We start from the raw sequence: 18332 nt of genomic DNA, 5'->3' as shown, positions 1-18332 counted from the left end.
ACTTTTTTTCAATAAATTCATACTAAATTTTATATTACTTCAAGACCAAATCACTACTGCTATTGAAGTTAATGATTTATTTTGAATTATTGTTGGAGACCAAAATAAGTTCAAATTCTCACCTCTTAAAAAATTTAAAATTTGTATCAAGTTCATAAAAGCTTTCAAAATTTCCGACTTTATACATCGGATCGAGAAGAAAGTTTATAAATGTGGGTTTTGAGGAACGGGAAATTGATTTCTAGCATTAAATTTTGGGTCGAATAAAGAGGTACTTTCCACTATTTTTGCAATTTTTTTTGTTTCGATTAAAGTCGTTTTACCATCTTTGTGGCATTCGCGACTTTATATCAACGTTGCAGTTGTTGGACAGTTATGGAAAAACTTATCCGGTACAACTGTGTTCGATATTTACACTAGGGCTCGAACTCACGGACATCGGCTCAGATAGCAACTGACTTGCCAACTGAGCTATATCACAAGCCCATTATTTTAGCAATATTAACATTGTTATGCATAAGATATCGATTAAAATTTACCCACAAACAAATTCAGGCACCAAATGTTGTGAAAAGGTTACAGTTCAATATTTTTGCAATTGTCTTCGGGATTTTATAAGATGGAAAATTATATCAGCGAAAAAAAATTTACACGGGCTCTGATTTGGAATAACCATCATGCAGCGGAAATTGGCTGTTCTTCTCTACCGTTTCCGATAAATTTTTGCTTAAATAAAAAGATTTAACGTGCGAATTGAAAAACGGGTTTTGGAATAAAACAGCTACGGCGTTTATGGGATGTATTACAACTTTTTGATAAGAATGATTTTGATACAACAGTATTTTTATTCAGTGTATGGAATATCGAATTTTCTTTTTTTAAAAAAACCTCATCTTTCCCTATCACATTTTAACATGTAGTTGCTAGCAAAACGAAGGTCAACTAGTGTGAAATAAAACGTAATCATGACTGAAGAACATTCATTTTAAAAGAAAATCTGTGTAAAACTTCAACTTTTTGTCTGAGTTTATCTTATGATTTTTTTTGTTTTTGTTCGGGAGATTTTTAAATTTAATTTCCTGCAGAATTTTTATATCTGTATCATCATAATAACTGCTTCCCATCACCTTTATTTTCATCTAGATTCTCGCCAAAATTATATTCGAATACCCAGGAAACTAAAAGATTCATAGAACGGTCGCTTCAAAACTTACTCAGATTTATGCACTTTTCTTTGCACCTCGAAATTTAAGGTCTTATTAACTTTCAGCTGAAACTGTTTATTAGGCTATTCAGTTTTTGAAAAAGACCTCAAAAGAATATCCAGAAAAATTAAGCATTTATTGTTTATCTTAACTCATGCTTCTATTTCAAATTCAAATTTAACTAGTCATAGCTGAACATTCACCGCTGTACCATTAGCATTTTACTTAGTGGCGGAGATTAACTAACTTAAATAAGTTGAATTTTTAAGTCAGTCAAGAAACAAAAGTTAGACTTATTCCTATCTTGAGGGCTTATAAATGTACATACTTGAAAGTATGGCGTATGAAAAAATGCAAATAGATATGTGTTTATTATGTTTTTGATATGTCGTAAACACTCAACCAAACTCATGAAAAGTGGACTTATCTTATGTTAAATTGAAAAACATAAAAAAGCTTGGCAAAAAACTAATCCAAATAAATTGAATAAATGTAAGTATTTTGAAAACATTCGAAAGTAAAAATGAGCTTTCATGACGTTTTTGCAATTTACTTCAGCTTAAAGAAGCCTTTAGGCAGCAATCCCATTTTAGTAAATGTGAAACGATCGATCTAGCTGGGATCGATCCCATGGATTCCTGGAGCCATTTCCCATAAGATTAAATTAAAAGTTTGGTCCTTAAACTCATTTCAAGTCAGTTATTAAATAAATAAATTATAAATTTAAAAATCATTCAGCCTTTTAAATCATAGTTATCGCTTTTGATTATCCTTCATCCGTTCCAAAAATGTTTAACCCTTTAAGGTTCCTGGAGTGTCAATTTGACACTCCCGACTTAAACAGCTATAGACGGATTTCACCCCAACTCGACACAGTTTTTGGCATGACCCTCTCTGAACTTAAAGAAAATGTGTGTGTATAGTTCTCGCGCAGTTAAGGCACTTGGCATACTTAGTTTTCCCAAAAAAGATCTAGGCTAACATTTGAAAAGAGCTTAACTTTTAAGTTCAATTTTTATGAAAATTTATAGCTCTAAAATTACAACTCCATCACAAGTGTAGTCTACGGATGAGTTTTAGAAAAATGATTGAATATTTAGAAAAAAATATTAGAAAAAAATATTTAAAATTCTACACTAGGAAAAAATACAAAAACGACAAAAATGACAAAAACGACAAAAACGACAAAAACGACAAAAACGACAAAAACGACAAAAACGACAAAAACGACAAAAACGACAAAAACGACAAAAACGACAGAAACGACAAAAACGACAAAACGACAAAAACGACAAAAACGACAAAAACGACAAAATGACAAAAATGACAAAAATGACAAAAATGACAAAAATGACAAAAATGACAAAAATGACAAAAATGACAAAAATGACAAAAATGACAAAAATGACAAAAATGACAAAAATGACAAAAATGACAAAAATGACAAAAATGACAAAAATGACAAAAATGACAAAAATGACAAAAATGACAAAAATGACAAAAATGACAAAAATGACAAAAATGACAAAAATGACAAAAATGACAAAAATGACAAAAATGACAAAAATGACAAAAATGACAAAAATGACAAAAATGACAAAAATGACAAAAATGACAAAAATGACAAAAATGACAAAAATGACTGTACGGACGCAGGATTCCGTTCTTAGTGTCCCACGAATTGGGTCCCAAACGGCTGACGAAATCGGGTGAGCAGGAAGCAACAATGGGTCATCAATAGACCAGCGATGGCGGAGCGAACAAAAGGCCGAGAACTAACGAACTTTCGGGTGGTAAAAAACACGTCCGTTGCGCGCGAATAGGTTTGAAAAGTGATCTTTATTGAAGTATAAATAAATACATGTCACTTAAATTCTAGCGCGTTTGAGTTCACGTATCACTTTCTCGTCAGATGTTTCTCAGTGTTGGAAATTCATTTAATGTGTTTTGTGTTGTGTTCTGTCGTGTGAAATTATGTTGGGTGAAATTTATGATTTGTGTATGCTATTTACAGATCATTTCTTCCCTTATGATTATTTCACTTTACATTCGTAATGTTGTGACTGCGTCGGAACATGCCGCCCCCCTTGAAATGTCCATTTCAACAGCACCTCGATGGGAAGGAACGGCCGTCGATTTCGATTCCCACGATGCGTACTGCGATGTAGACCAGGACGAGTAAGAGTCGTTGTCGTCGTCGGAACCAATCTCGCAGTTTGGAGCCAAAGTTGAGCAGCGGCCGGAAGTGTGGATGTAGCCTGAAGATCAATTGTGGGAGATGGTTGGGGAGTGCAGCTCGGAGCGGAAGGCTGACGCTCGGATTCCGTGACTGTGGAGGATTCGGAGGCTTCGCAATGTGGGAGCGGGCACATTTTGCGGATTGAGCAACGGCGGATTTGGTTTCCGTCACACAGCACGTCTGCAACTCTGCCACATGCATCGTCGCCAACAATCGTCTCCAGGACTCGAGCGATGGACCGTTTTATTGGAGGCAAGGTGTCGTCTTCTACCAGAACCATGTCACCGACGGATAGATTCGGGTATTGAGCGGGCCATTTTTGAGAACGCTGTCGAGTGGGCAGGAAAACATACCAGCGATCCCAAAGCGCTTGGAGGACACGCTGTTGGATTTGCCAGCGGAGCAGGTGATTGGAGGATAGTGTGATAGGGTTTGGTTCGGGAAAGGATTTTTTCGGACCACCGATGAGGAAATAGCCTGGAGTTAGGGCCTCGGGGTCTGTAGGATCATTTGAGTGGGAAGAAAGCGGCCAGGATTTGAAGCACGCTTTTATTTGTGTAACTGTAAGGGTAATTTTGTCTTGTGTCTGAAGGACAACAAGAGCCACTTGTAGGTGATGTTTGACGATGTGTATGTGGACTGTATTTCGAGTTTTGTTGGGACCATCTATCAAACAGTATCGACGAACTGCAGCCAACAGATGCGAATATCCAGCGCAAAGCAATTCTTCGTGAGCGTCGAGGTTGATGGGATTCACCACGAAGTTCTGAATGAGGCACGGATTCTTTCGGTCGTATGGTCTCGTAGCGATGATGAACAGTTTGCGGAAGAGAATTCGAAGAACAGAAGAATTATCGAGGTTGCCAAATGTTTCTCGTATCCAGGATTCCGGGTGAATGCAGACTGCTGAATCAAAAACGGATTTCCTCTTCTCGGTGTATACTTCTGGAGATGGCAGGGATTTCGAGGTACACCCAGATGCTAGCCAAGGATGAGGAATTCGAAGCAACCATTTCGGACCATTCCACAACAGTCCATTGCCAACGATCGATTCTGTAGTCAAACCACGCGAAATGTGGTCAGCCGGATCATTTTCTGTAGGTACATGCAGCCACGTAACGAATTCATTAAGCTGCCGAATTTGCGAATCCTGATTGGTGGCGAAAGAATTTGCCAAACGAAAACTGGCACTCAACAGGCGGGTCTTGACTGCACCCAATAACGAAATCGAGCGAAGATGAATGCATGCATCGAAGGCACGTAGCGACGAATCAGCAAATCCATTTTCCCCGAAAACGAGACGAGCAATCGAAGGCTGGAACAGTTGACCGATGAATTCCAGTTTATTGGGCAGACTGGAATAATTTCTGCTTGTTCGTGACTCGAAATAATCGTAACAGAGGCGCTCCTCTCCTGATAATGTAGAATAAGTCTGGACCTTTTTGTTAACACTCGTACTGGGATCGTGAAATGTTGAAAGGTTGCAATGAACTCGAACTTCACTCTCATTGGAACCGCAGTCGTGAATACCGGATACGAGCCAACCAAACACGGAATTCTGGAGCATCGGTTTTCCTTCACCAAGTTTGGAATGACCGCTTCGCAAGAGCTCGAGGAAAACACGTGCACCGATCACCATATCGATGGGACCCCGCGTAGCAAACGATGGATCAGCAAGACGAACGTTCTCCGGAATGACCCAATCGCTTGTATCAGCGGTTCTTGTTGGAAGATCGCTGGTAACCTTATCCAAAACAATAAACTCCAGCGGAACTCGGAAGTTGTTCAATCGTGAGGCAACCGTAGCGACAGTCGAAAATAGTGAAACTGCAGAAATTTTTCCTCCTATGCCAGCAATCTCCGTGTTATCAGGAGTCTTCCGCGAATTAAGAAGACGACGAAATCTTTCGGTCATTAGATTCGGCTGTGAAGCGCTATCAAGCAGAACCCGAGCGAGGAACGAAGTACCCTTTGGACCGAAAACTTTGACGACAGCAGTGGCGAGAAATACCTGATTCGAAGGGGAGAGGTCGAGACGTTTGGTCCCCGAGTGCGTATGGGCGGAGAGGCTGAGAGGAGCAGAAACAGGAAGCGTACGATCGTCACCAGCGGAATTCGAAACTAATGACTGGTTCTCCAATTGGTTTATGCTGGATTCACGAGCTGTATCCAAATCCGGGACGTGCAATAGTGAGTGGTGCTTGGTTCCGCATATTCGGCAGGCTCCGTACTTGCAAGTAACGAACGAATGTTTTCCAAACAGGCAGTTGACGCACAATCCAGCTTCGTTCACGATCGCAGCACGTTGAGTAACTGGCATTTGTTTGAACTGGTCGCAGAAATACAGACGATGTCCCATCCCGCACGCCGCACAGTTGTCTTTGGGTTTGACGGTGGTCCCGGCATTCACGATCAGGGGAACAGGTAAGGAGTCACACGCTGGTCGATCGGACTGCAATGTTTCCAACTCCATCACGTACTCGCGGATGAAAGTGATCAGCTCATCGTAGGTTGGCATTCGTTTCTTATCCGCAGCTCGCTGCCACTCGCGAAGCGTGTTGTGATCCAGTCGCGCTGACACCATGAACACCAGTAGTGAACTCCAGCCTTTAGTGTTCTCGCCCAGCTTCTCCAGAATTCCCAAGTTGTTTTCGAAGTCACCGACCAAACTTGTCAATTCACGAGGACACTCCTTCCGCACTTTTTCCACCTTGAACAATGCATCAATGTGACTGCGTACCAGGATGTTCAAGTTCTGGTACCGATCAGTCAAAATTTTTAGCGCCACCGAATAGTTGCTCCCCGTGACTGACATTTTCTCCACTAGTTTCAATGCCTCTCCTCGAAGAGTCGACTTGAGGTAATGAAACTTTTGCACATCTGAAATATCCGAATTACTGTGTACAAGAGAGTCGAAAGTATCGTAGTACGAAAACCATCCAAGAATATCGCCACTAAAATCAGGCAGTTTGATATCCGGCAATTTTAAGGAACGAAACGAATGACTTGTCGAAGCTGACGACGGTGCTGGCGTGCGGGGTACTTCCAACGATGCATAAAATGCCTTGAGCGTGAAGTAATCCTCCTCAAAAGCCGCCATATCCATCGCGTAATCTGTCTCGGTATTTTCCTCCTCCTCAAGGCTCTCAAGATTCAATGAGGCCTGACAAAATCGCTTATAATTACTCTCAAGAGCATTTTTTCGAGCTAAAGCTTGCTCAACTTGCGTATCCGGGTCGAAATTTTGCATGAAATTCATGGCTCGTTCCATTGAATCTCGAGCCTGGCGATAAATCACCAAGTTTTTCTTTAACTCCACTTCTTTTTTCATCGCTTAGCGGAAAAAATTCAAAAAAAAAACGCAAAATACCGAAAAAATATTTTTTTTTGTTTTCAAATATTTTCCAGTGGTACTGAGAGGGTTAAATTACTCGAAAAATCGATAATCGCAATCGATTCGCAAAAATTCAAAAATAAAAAAACTTTCAAAAATATTTTTGAATTAGGCACTTTTTGTGCTACTGGGACTTGAAGGGTTAATAGTGAGCTCCAAATTGATCTTCTATGGCCTACAGCAATGGCCGACGAACAATGTTCGATGATAAAAAAATATCCGAAATATGCACCAATTGTGCAAACTTTTTACATGGAACCGTTTCCGGCGAAAGAATAGTGGGCATATGACTTACCGGACCGGTCCAACCTACGGTTTGTTTATATTGACAAATCGGAAAAAAAATCACCCGAATATATTTCCAGCGAAGTTCGAAAAGTTCCGTCGGACGTCCAATTCTACGAAGAAGCCTCAATCACGCACTCGGGACCGATGACCAACCCCCCTGGAAGTCGAAAAACAGGTAAGTAATCGTGTATACGAACTATCACAATGTACTAGAACGATGATTCCTTTCAGGATTGGTGGCTGTTCCGCGGTGATTGATTGCTGCTGCTGGTGGTGATGATGATGAAATGAACTGCTGCTGCTGCTACAAAATTGATGGCACTTTCTGCTGGTGATGAACGCCGAAAATTATTCCCCAGGCCTGACAGGTACGTGCGATTCAATCCGGCTCGAAGGACCATGTACGGACGCAGGATTCCGTTCTTAGTGTCCCACGAATTGGGTCCCAAACGGCTGACGAAATCGGGTGAGCAGGAAGCAACAATGGGTCATCAATAGACCAGCGATGGCGGAGCGAACAAAAGGCCGAGAACTAACGAACTTTCGGGTGGTAAAAAACACGTCCGTTGCGCGCGAATAGGTTTGAAAAGTGATCTTTATTGAAGTATAAATAAATACATGTCACTTAAATTCTAGCGCGTTTGAGTTCACGTATCACTTTCTCGTCAGATGTTTCTCAGTGTTGGAAATTCATTTAATGTGTTGTGTGTTGTGTTCTGTCGTGTGAAATTATGTTGGGTGAAATTTATGATTTGTGTATGCTATTTACAGATCATTTCTTCCCTTATGATTCTTTCACTTTACATTCGTAATTAAATATTTTTTCATTCGATTTGTATTTGATGTTTCTTCGTTTTCGATCGTGTTTCGTTACTCGTTGTGACTGCGTCGGAACAATGACAAAAATGACAAAAATCACAAAAATGACAAAAATGACAAAAATGACAAAAATGACAAAAATGACAAAAATGACAAAAATGACAAAAATGACAAAAATGACAAAAATGACAAAAATGACAAAAATGACAAAAATGACAAAAATGACAAAAATGACAAAAATGACAAAAATGACAAAAATGACAAAAATGACAAAAATGACAAAAATGACAAAAATGACAAAAATGACAAAAATGACAAAAATGACAAAAATGACAAAAATGACAAAAATGACAAAAATGACAAAAATGACAAAAATGACAAAAATGACAAAAATGACAAAAATGACAAAAATGACAAAAATGACAAAAATGACAAAAATGACAAAAATGACAAAAATGACAAAAATGACAAAAATGACAAAAATGACAAAAATGACAAAAATGACAAAAATGACAAAAATGACAAAAATGACAAAAATGACAAAAATGACAAAAATGACAAAAATGACAAAAATGACAAAAGTGACAAAAATGACAAAAATGACAAAAATGACAAAAATGACAAAAATGACAAAAATGACAAAAATGACAAAAATGACAAAAATGACAAAAATGACAAAAATGACAAAAATGACAAAAATGACAAAAATGACAAAAATGACAAAAATGACAAAAATGACAAAAATGACAAAAATGACAAAAATGACAAAAATGACAAAAATGACCAAAATGACAAAAATGACAAAAATGACCAAAATGACAAAAATGACAAAAATGACAAAATTGACAAAAATGACAAAAATAACAAAAATAACAAAAATGATACAAATGACAAAAATGACAAAAATTACAAAAATTACAAAATTACAAAAAATGACAAAAATGACAAAAATCACAAAAATTACATAAATTATTACTTTATGCTTACAAAATTGATTTGAATTCTGAAAGAATCATGCCAACTTCACGTCGATTTTGCGGGAAATTCGTCTTTATATCTTTTGTTTATCAACCGAGTTGGACAAAATGTATTGTTTAGGAAACCTCGTAATGTAACTGAAACATGTTTCTTAAACAATATTCAGCTACATCATTTTTGGCAATTAAAAAAAACTCAAGATCAGCTTCAAAATATGTACAAAAAAGCTGAAGTTATAAGCTGTATGTTGCGCACAAGGATTATTTTTCAGATCATGACTACTTAAAATATAAAAAGGTGAAAAACCTCAAGGAATACCTGAATAAAGTAGTTCCAAGAGCCATACTGGTTTTTTTTGTTGACGTCACGAAAACGATTGTATCGAAAATTTAAATGAGAATGATATAAATTTTAAAGAAAAACATAACATTGATAATGTTTTAAGACCTCTTTCCACTATATTATGAAGTCTTTTGGTCTTTTTAATATTGAGATTAAGATAAATGATTGTTTACTCAGTTTACTAAAATGTCAATTAAAGATTGTTGTAATGAGGATCTTAAACTGTACTTACATGAAGACTTTGAAATAATTTCAAAGTTTTGCAAATTTCAGTGGGGAAAATCCACCATTTTTTCTTACTTCGATGGTCTATTTTATAAAAAAAAAGTATTCGGGAATGCAACTTTTTTGTAGCGATCTTGAAGAGCATGAATCCTTTTACTATAAATAACATGAAATGAAAAATTTCCAGCAGAATCTTCAAATTATCAACGAAAAAGATAAGCTTCCTAATAAATTCACAGATTTTTTGTCATTGTGACATCTCAGCCTGTACCAACAGGGCTGCCTTGACACTATTTTCTTTAAATATCCTTTGCAAAAACCTGTATTTTCCTATCAATGATTCGTCAAAATTGTTTTTTGTGTTCATGATCTTTTTTTTTAGATTCTGATTAACGGAAAATAATAATTGAGTTACATTTCGAGATTTCCAAAACTATAAATTTTGTACACATCGCTTGATAAACAAGAGAGATATAGCGGTTTAAATCGAGGAAGTGTCAAATTGACCCTCTAGGTCTTATCAGGGAGTTTCTTTGTCTGAGCTGACGCACCATGAGAAATGTAATGAAGCAAAATTAAAGATTTCTTCAGTTGGATGACGGTGTTTGAAAAAAATTCTTTATTTGGACGCAAATGAAAAAAAGATAGAAGCCGCCACAGTGTCATATTGACACTCAAGAACGGCTTAGGGTTAAACATAGGCTGTATTTAAGGCATTTCTTGACGTTCTAGATAAATTTTTGAACATTTTCTGAGAAAAATATTTTTTTTTTAACTGCATAGCAAAAAAATCAGAATCCTTAACAACACTGAAATTGAAAACCTTTAACATCTCATGACGTGGAACACGATTTATTAATGTAAATTTACAAAATAAATGAAATTGAATTCTTAATAGCATTCAATTCTATTGACACAAATTTTACTTGAAACGGACCGCGATTATTTGATGTAAATTTACATCACATATGATGTAAATTAAATGAAACGTGTAGGTTCCTACACGTCCTAAATATTTCACATGATTTTCAAATTTGACACGTCTGTTGAAGATTGAAGACGTGTTATAATAAACTTGCACTGAAAATTCCATCATATGTGATGCTGCTTTTTTGTTACATCATATGTGATGTAATTTTACCAATTTTTTTGGTCAAACAAAATTCTCAACAACACTGAATTAGGAAATTCTTCAAATTACACGTTATGGAATGTTGTTAATCCATGGAATTTGAATTTAATGTTTATAACAATACACTGAACGTAATAATTAAAGAAATAGAAAATATTTGTGAGATAAATTTTTTTTTTAAATTTATTTTGATGGGATTTAATTTTTATTAAGAAATGAGAAAATTTCATAATTGAATCATATTGACAGTCAATTTAACAAAACAAATTCCTATGGGAAAGGTTTTCTTCCAATACTTAGCGATTTTATAATTCATTTTTATTCTACACGTTGTAAAATTTAATATCATTTTTCATTTGACACTTTGCAAAATTTTACTGGCGTGTTATTTCCTACTCGCATTATTTTTGTGTGAGTTTCTAACATTTTTTTCCATCATTTAGATTTGCCCTCGAAGCCCTAATATTTTTCCTGTACTTGGAATGTGTTTTTTTTATTTGCAAGTTGCCGGTAAATGTTAAAAACATAAAAAAAAATGGAAAATCGAAAATTTATGTGATTCGCTTGTGAAAAATTTGAATGTTGAACCATTATTTATATTGTCCTGACAGTATTTCAAATGGATTTGAATGAATATTGCAAATATGCTAAAGGTTTCCACTTGCGATTGCCATTTGCAGTTTAAGCTTCGGCCTATCTAAATCAATATCAAACCCAGCTTCCAACCACTCGGCGGTGGCGGCCACCCAAGTGTCATACAATTTGAACCCAAACAACCAAATGACAGGTGACACATAGACAGGATCAGACCAACAAAACACAAATGCCGGCCAATTCCAATTGCCATCAACGACCGTGTAGTTTTACGCTCATAAATAAATCAACTTCCCATTACTGAATCAGTGCTTTGTTTCGTTTTATTTACAGATGTACCTCCTACCTTCCTAGCGTCGATTGAGTGAATGAATGAGTGAGCGACAACGGCGAAGTGAACGAGGAACGGCAGAGTTTCCCGGAATCCCGGATGTCAAGCGGCCAGATCAGGCCAGGACAGGACCTTTACAAAACAGGTGACACTGAATCCGATTATGTCACAGTCAGTCTCGTTCCAGTATGTGTCTCTATATCAACATATTTGTATGTGTTACTGGCTGGGACCATTTGACAAAACGGATGCTTATTGCGTGATGTAAATGGAGGCCACAAAATAAGACTCTGCTTCCGTCTTCCTGGAAGCATTTTGATGTTTTCATTTACCGCTACTGGCCAATTTGGTTTATTGATTCCATCAAAGGTATCAATGGGGCTCAATTGAACTGTTGAATAGATGTGATTTAAAGGTTATGGTGTGAAATTTTCGTTAAAATTGAACGAGTTGTTGAAACCTTTCCAAAACCACTGTTTGACGAGGAGTTTCACTTCTTCCTATCATTCATAGTTCTGTATAAAAAAAGTCTGAATAATAAATGTCTCTAATGTAGCAGTCAGCGTACACAAATTGCAACGATTGCAGTTTTTGAGAAGGCAAACTGCTTGCACTCAATACGAAAGCTCATCTCGGGGCGACTGATAAGTTCAAATTCTCAAAAGGATTTGAAGGAAACTGAGAGTGGGTGTGGATGTTGAGTGAGAAGAACCGGAAACATTAAAAGCATTACGGAATGATAGATTACCGTTGCTTCCTTAAGGTACTCTCGAAGAGGAGGAACACTCCTTGAATCAGTCCCACCTTCTTGAAGAACCAGCTAAGAATGTAGGTACCGTAAAACGGGGTAACATTGATCACCGGGGTAACATTGACCAATAGTAAATTTTTCCACAATATAATCAATAACTCAGCCTATAGTTTAAATTTTTGAAAACTGTTTTCTACGTTTGAAAGCCTATAAATTGAAGATAAAAAAGACAAAATTTGGTTGTATTTGAAATTTTTTTCTGTTAGTAAAAATGTAATTTCGAAATCTTAAAATATCTATTTTTTCGAGACTCGCAAACAAACAGCTTTCCTGATGATACCAAAAAGCATTTAGAAGCAAACGGGTTGTTGATTGAGAAATAAAAACTTTTTATCTTTGTATATGTATGGATAAAGTGCACCTTTTTTAGTCATTTGATGATAAATTTTTTATATTAAAAAAATAAGGACATTTTCCAAGAAAAGCCCGCTTTGGAAAAATGGATAGGAACCCTATCAAATGGGTAACTATGAAGAAAAATGAAAATGGGAATAGTGGAAGGGCCTAAGAGACTTTGTGAAGGTAAAATTTCATTTGTATTTTGAAGCTAAAACTATTTAGCAATTGTTATAGTTTTTGCCCCTAAATGTATGCAGCATCATTGTCCTTTTTTCGATTTTAAATGATTTTAAAAGAAAGCGTTAAAAAACAAAGTTACATTGGAAAACAAGCATTTGTGAATATTATGAAGGTGTTTTGTATTTTTCATGATCAAGAAAACTTGATAAAACCGTCAAAATAGGGACTGATCAATGTTACCCCAAAGCATCAAATTCTAAACAGAGACTAAATTGATTTTTAAATCAAATTTAAAGTAGTCTAATAAATTTCTGCAACCATGTTTAACGTTTATAGGAGTCCAGTACTGGTTTTAAAAATATAAAACATGCCACATCCCTCTTAACAGAAAAAATAATCGAAAAAAATTGAAAAAAGTGATCAATCTTACCCCGGATTACGGTACTAGTACTTGTGTGTGAGATAACCTCTCCAAGGGATATCAACCAGAAAAGCGCTTCTTCATTTGCCTTTCTACAAGATGACGACAAATGACGATGACAGTTTGATGACAAACGAAAAAAAACATTATGTCACGGTGCTGAGTGTGACCTTTTCTTGAGTGGAAAAGGGAATGTTTATTGAAATTGTTAATATTTTTGAATAGCAATCAGAAATAAATAAAAAGTTCCTAAATAAATTGATATCATTGACATAAGTTTAAAAATATCACTCTTGTTAAGGAACGTTTTCAAATATAAAACTCTGATTAAAAAAAATCAACGATTGTCATTTTTTTTTTTCAATTTAAAATATTTTAAATTAATAATGAATAATTTAGGTTTTTTTGTCTATTTTATGGCTTCCTTTTTGCAAAAATCAGAGGAAGAATTTTTCATAGAAAAAGAGTTACACATCTCAAAATCAAAAATCAGAATCCATTGTAAAGTATTTAACACTAAACATACCGGCACTTTGTATATACCTATTCATACCGAGAGCGGTCAAATGACGGTTTACACTGTTTTCGCTAAAGCTTTCTTGTTTCTCGACCGATTTATAGTTTTGAAAAGCCTATAATTTGACTCAAATATGTTTCTCAGACAGTTTTCAGCTACAATCATAAATTTCTAAGTTATTTTAAGTCCAAAAAATTTTTTATGAAAAAACATGCTTCAGGAAAATTGCTATAAATCAGTTATTTAGTGCTCGAAGAAAATTTCACTTAGTGCCTAAGAAAGCTGAAGTTAGAAGCTATATGCTGCAGATACGGAAATTTTTATCAATTTTTTTTTTAGATCATGGCCACAAAAAATGTAAAAAAGTTGTGTAATACCCGTACTTTTCAATCAATCAACCGCCAAAGCTGTTCCTGTTACAGTAGAAAAATCGAACACATGAGCCCGGTCGGACACAATCTCATGTGTTCGACCCGTCCGTGTTTCAATGTGGGTAGGAATGCGATGGGTTTCTTCATCGCTTCCTATCAACATTGAAACGGCGCGCGGCAAAGAATCACGCAAGTAGTTCAAAAGCTGTTCACAAAACAAAAGCCCTGCTCACATTTTCACCAACTATTCAATTTCTTCTACCCAAAGCGCTCTAGCTTTGATCTTTCCACCTATAATACTTTCATGTTCTTTCTAAATATTCTACCTTGAATTTTCACAACTCGCCGAAATGCCAAAAATTAAATAAGGATAGAATTATTCCATAGCGCCCTGTTCGAAGAACAAAAATTTTACTTAAAACTGTCACCACACGTTCGTGTTCATGATCACCAAATAAACATCTTTTTTGCCAGTATTTATTCTTAATTTGAACGTTCCCAAAAAATAATGAAGATTCATTCGAATTTTTACAACACAAATTTGCATTGGCGGCGTGTGATATAGCTCATTTGGCAAGTCTGTTGTCTCCTGAGCCGATGTCCTCGAGTTCGAGCCCAAGAGCAAACTTCGAACACAGTTGTACCGGATAAGTTTTTCAATAACGAATTGCCAACTGTAACGTTGATAATGTCGCGAATGCCATAATGATGGTAAAACGACTATAATCGAAACGAAAAAAAAACAAATTTGCATCGTCGGACTTTGAGTGACGCCATTTTTCTAACTTTCGAAAAAAATTTATACAAAAAACAGTGTCAAGAAAACATTTAAAATTATCTCCTTGCAAATTTTCATGGAAAATATTCTACAGTGTTTTAACCGTGATACAATTTGAATCGAGACAGGCCTTAAGAATAAATAAGAGCAATTATAGTAAAAGTTTTTTCATGAATAATCAATGTCAGAAGACTAGCGAAAGTCGCAAGAGCTAAATTTCGTTAACATCATATAAAGTCCAGTTTATATATCTTGTTTAAATGCCAGAGCACCAAGTAAGCTAATTTATTCGATTTGTTTTCAACGACAAGCTAATAAAGTTATCACTGCAGGAGAAGTATACTCATAGCTCCCAAAGTTCAACACTCGCTGTTTAAGATAACGATGAAAAAGTATGATTAGAAGAAGTATTAAGCAGAATTGAAGCATGTAATCTCGCCTATAAAATTCTTCTCGTCTTGGAAACGGAAATATTGTTGTTTAAAAAAAAAAATGAAAACGATTTTCGATCACCGCTTATTTTTATTATCGATTTTGGTTGATATTTTTCGGTGAAAATTAAGTTAAATCCAAACAACTTCTTAACGTTTCGGCTTACTTTTTTGTTTCGGCAATCTTCGGAAAAAAATTTTATGCCGTTAATAATAAGCTAAAACGTAAATAAATTGTTTGGATTTGACATAATTTTCACCAAAAAATATCAACCAAACACGATAATATAAAAGAAATGGAAAATTACATCACATAAGTATTATGATGTAAATAAAATGAAGCATGATAGATGTATTAGAAAATCTTGTTGTGCATCTTGTAAAATTAGTGTGATTCGATTTCAATTTCAATCGAATTCAATACAATTATTATTGTATTTGTTTTTTGTAAATTTACTTTTAGAAATGGCGTACCATGTCATGTTGTATTACACAGCAAAAAAAAAGTGTTGTTAAATTACATAAAAAACGTGCACATAGCCTGATTCGCTAAATGTATTTATATTACATTATTTTGAACGTACTGGTTACTGCGCTTTTTTGCTGTACAAAAATTACACCACAAGTATGAAGTAGATATACTCGAACATGAAAATAAAATACAGCTCCCAATAAAACTCCTTGCCGTTATCATTTTCAAAGTTTTTTTGAAATTCTAATCAATACGTTTGATTGTTTTAGAATTTTCCGACAAAAGAATACATATTTAATCCTAAGAATTCAATTTCAGATTTGTAGTTTTGTGTCTGTAAAGAGATCAGATAATTTAGTCAGAATTAAACTGAAATGCAAACTTAAGGGATGATTTTATTTGATAAAAAGGAATTATGACATATGAAAAAACCATTTTCAAAAACATCACAATATCACAACATTTTTTGTTTTTGTAGTCCGATGCCTGAAAATGTCTTCAAAAAACTATTCTTTGATAAACTTTTTTTTAAAAATTTCTTTTTCTAAACTGTTCAAATACGGGGTGTCCTATTTTGCCCAAGCCTTTCAAAAGAAAAAAGTCGTGAGAACAGAACTAATCAAGCATGAATCCTGTCCTATCCGAATCCTGTCTTAATCTTTGTTCAAACTTTAAAGATATCTGGGAATCCCACTTTCAGCCAGCCTTAAACACGATAAACGAAACACTGATTTTCTAGGTTCCGTATGTATTGGATCTGTCCCTTGGATGGCCATTGGTCATGAAACATCGCATCTTCAAACGGTGAATATCAAGTTCTGTAAACATTGCATATAATAATTGACTATTAGGATTAAAATGTTTCACACAAAATACTCTTCTTCAAAACTGGCTGTATTCAATTTTCGGAACTTTTTTTTCTATCGCTGATAAATAAGGGCCAAAATGTCTGAAAATGTAAAAAATATAGAAAAACTATAACTAATGGTTTTGCTTAGATTTATTCTAAATATTGGTATGACTTACCAGCAAAACAAATCCTCTTGAGCCTAACAATCCATTTCTAATTTTCAGATACGAAAACAATTCTGAATGTCAAACATTGACTACTTGATGTGATACCACATAGCAAGTTGTAATATTACATAACATGACGCGTTCAGATCGTGTACATCGTTTCGATCTAATATTTTTACCGAAATCAATAATAAAACATACACAGTAAACGAAAATTACCGAGTTCGGTAATTTTTTTTACCGAAATCCTAACATGTGTAAATCGTTAAACTGTTTGGTAATTTTTTCGGTAAAAAATAAACGAACATCGGTAAATCGATTCTTCATTAACCGATGTTCGATTATTTTTTACCGAACAGTTTAACGATTTACACATGTTAGGATTTCGGTAAAAAAAAACTACCGAACTAACATCCTTTAAAATTACATCACCCACATTTTTTTGCTGTGTAGGTGTTTTAATTTTCAGTACTTTTAAGCAGTCATATTGGTTTTTGTTATGTATTATCTCTGAATCTTCAAACCGAAGTTTTCGTCAGTATCAGCGCCGGCGACATTTACAGACTATATTGAATGTTTACCAGATATATCTTTCAAGCATCTTCCAAGTATCGGAATCATACAACAGAAAGGGTGGCCGATTGCCTATTGCGAGTTTTTGCTGACTTTATATGACGTTTTTCATCATCGCTGTAAGGTTGCTGACCATCTGCGCGAAAACTTCAGATTTAAAGTGCATTGTCAATATATCACGGCGGATCGTTTTAAGGTAGTTCGGCTTTATAATTTTATCTAATCAAGTTTTAGCTCACATTACAGAAAGTTACTGAAGTATACAATTCACAAAGGTCAGGTAAGATTGCTTAATTTTTAAATGAGATGGATATGCTTCCACGTTATCTTTTTTCCACAACATAAAACAAGAAATATGTTTATCCTTAAAAAACTAAAGCTTTTAACAAGGATTCAAAGGAAAGTGCACTCATTTCGTTTTGCTTATTTGCTCAGAAACCACTTAGATTTTTAATGAAAAACTTCAAATTTGCGGTGTATTGCAATATCAAAACTTCATATTAGGCCTTGTGATATAGCTCAGTTGGCAAGTCAGTTGCCTCCTGAGTCGATGTCCGTGAGTTCGAGCCCAAGAGTAAACATCGATCAAAGTTGTATCGGATAAGTTTTTCAATGACTGTCCGCCAACTGCATTGTTGATAGATATAAGTCGCGAATGACATGAAGATGTTAAAATGACTTTAATCGAAGAAAAAAAAAGTAAAAAAAACTTAATATTTTTTGGCTCGAGTAAAACTAAGTATGATAGCTCTACAGCCTCCGAGTGTATGAGATTTGCAATTTCTATAAGTTAAATAAAATTGATGGACATCTAAGAGAGTCAATGTCGATGGAAGATTATTTTTTTAGAATTTTAAAATTTTTTCATAGGTATA

The 18332-nt window shown here is 35.2% G+C and overlaps 1 protein-coding gene across 6 annotated transcripts in view; it reads left to right on the top strand.

Annotated features, from left to right (window-relative positions):
• LOC129745835 (vasorin) overlaps window positions 1-18332 on the top strand; it is a 596253-nt gene that overhangs the window by 152212 nt on the left and 425709 nt on the right. The window contains exon 2 of one of the 6 annotated variants that reach the window (XM_055739193.1): window positions 11550-11692. The exons of the other annotated variants lie outside the window; for them this stretch is intronic. The gene's annotated coding sequence lies outside the window, so the exon portion shown is untranslated. The remainder of the gene's footprint in view (window positions 1-11549; window positions 11693-18332) is intronic. 6 annotated transcript variants of the gene reach the window in all.

Source organism: Uranotaenia lowii, chromosome 2 (assembly GCF_029784155.1).
Source record: "Uranotaenia lowii strain MFRU-FL chromosome 2, ASM2978415v1, whole genome shotgun sequence".
Classification (NCBI taxonomy): Eukaryota; Metazoa; Arthropoda; class Insecta; order Diptera; family Culicidae; genus Uranotaenia; species Uranotaenia lowii.
The sequence above is the reverse complement of the archived record's forward strand: the minus strand, read 5'-3'. Positions and strand labels throughout refer to the sequence as shown.